Source organism: Egretta garzetta, unplaced genomic scaffold, assembly GCF_000687185.1.
Source record: "Egretta garzetta isolate BGI_Z169 unplaced genomic scaffold, ASM68718v1 scaffold68, whole genome shotgun sequence".
Classification (NCBI taxonomy): domain Eukaryota; kingdom Metazoa; phylum Chordata; class Aves; order Pelecaniformes; family Ardeidae; genus Egretta; species Egretta garzetta.
In genome coordinates this window covers 7,688,885-7,690,167 of record NW_009260774.1, presented here as the reverse complement: position 1 = coordinate 7,690,167, position 1,283 = coordinate 7,688,885, and positions in this window count along the sequence as shown.

Genomic DNA, 1,283 nt, shown 5'->3' with positions numbered 1-1,283 from the left:
ACGCCTTCTTTTCTCGCATTAAGGAAATTGTGGTTTAAAGGCAAAATGCTGGAGAACTGTGATAAATAGGGCGAATGGCAACATACGAGGCAAGTAAGAGTCAACCTTATGGCTGACTTGGGTTCTTGTGATGAAGCTCTCGAACCTCCTACACATGGTGGCAGAAAACACGCAAGTTTGAAGGCACAGCTCTCATCTAATGACCGAAACGTAGCGGGAAAATAAAGCTTATTTTATTTCTTCACGTTCTCCTTTTCTCAGAGCGCGGCTCACAAGTACAGAAAATTAAGTTGCCTTGAAATAGAGGCATTTATCCTTTACTAGAATTTAATTAAATCGCTCTAGTGATCTCTCCTAAAAAGCTGTCTTGTACCTGCGACATCGGTAGGGCACGTTGGCTGTGGCTCAGCTAATTGATGGAGCTTATTTGCTTTCAGGCTTGAAATAATGCCTAAAAAAAAAAAAAAAACCCACCCCAAAACCAAACCCCCAAACCCCCTGACCTCTGGTTTCTTTGTCTAAGAGCAATTTAACAAATGAATGCACTAGGAGTAAAGAAGACCCGACCCTCAGCTGTTAACATTTTTTTATCACATCTTAACTTTGTCAGATCGGCATTGGTTGTTACCAATATAAAATGCTCTTATCTGCTTACTGTTAAAGAGTTACCAATTGCATTTCAGCCAGAAGCAATTTTGCATCCACCTGGGCTTCTTCGTGTTTGATAAAAATATAACTAGCTAGTTAGCTATATAAACAGCAATCAATCAACTAAGAAACTAAGAAAAGTTTGCTAACTCCAAACAAATCTACCTATCATCAAGTGAAGACCAGGAGAGGAACAAATGCTAGTCCTTGGCAGCTAGGTATGTGCTAAGCTGTTGTGTCAGCATCTGTGTCACCAAAATAATGGAGGAAGTCCTTACATGCTCATGAAGAACCATCCATTTGTCCAACTGCTCTGCAAGTAACAGTGTAGTTCATAACATCATTCATTTCAACTTCCAGTCCTCGTAGGCATGGCCAGTCAGGGGCTGTTACACAATATTTCTACTAAAAATCTCTTTGAAAACACAGTCCGTGTCCATTGGCCATTGTGGAACTTCATTAACATCTCTCCGATAGGGATTTTAACAAACCCTCGGCACAACTTGGCACCCAGAAAGTGCCTTGAGGATGGAGCCAAGGAGATGTGGTCAGCACTTTCCTGTCCACCAGTTACCTTGAAAACCAGGGAAACAGTTCTCCGCAAGACCCAACAGCTGCTTTAGTGTGATCTATAT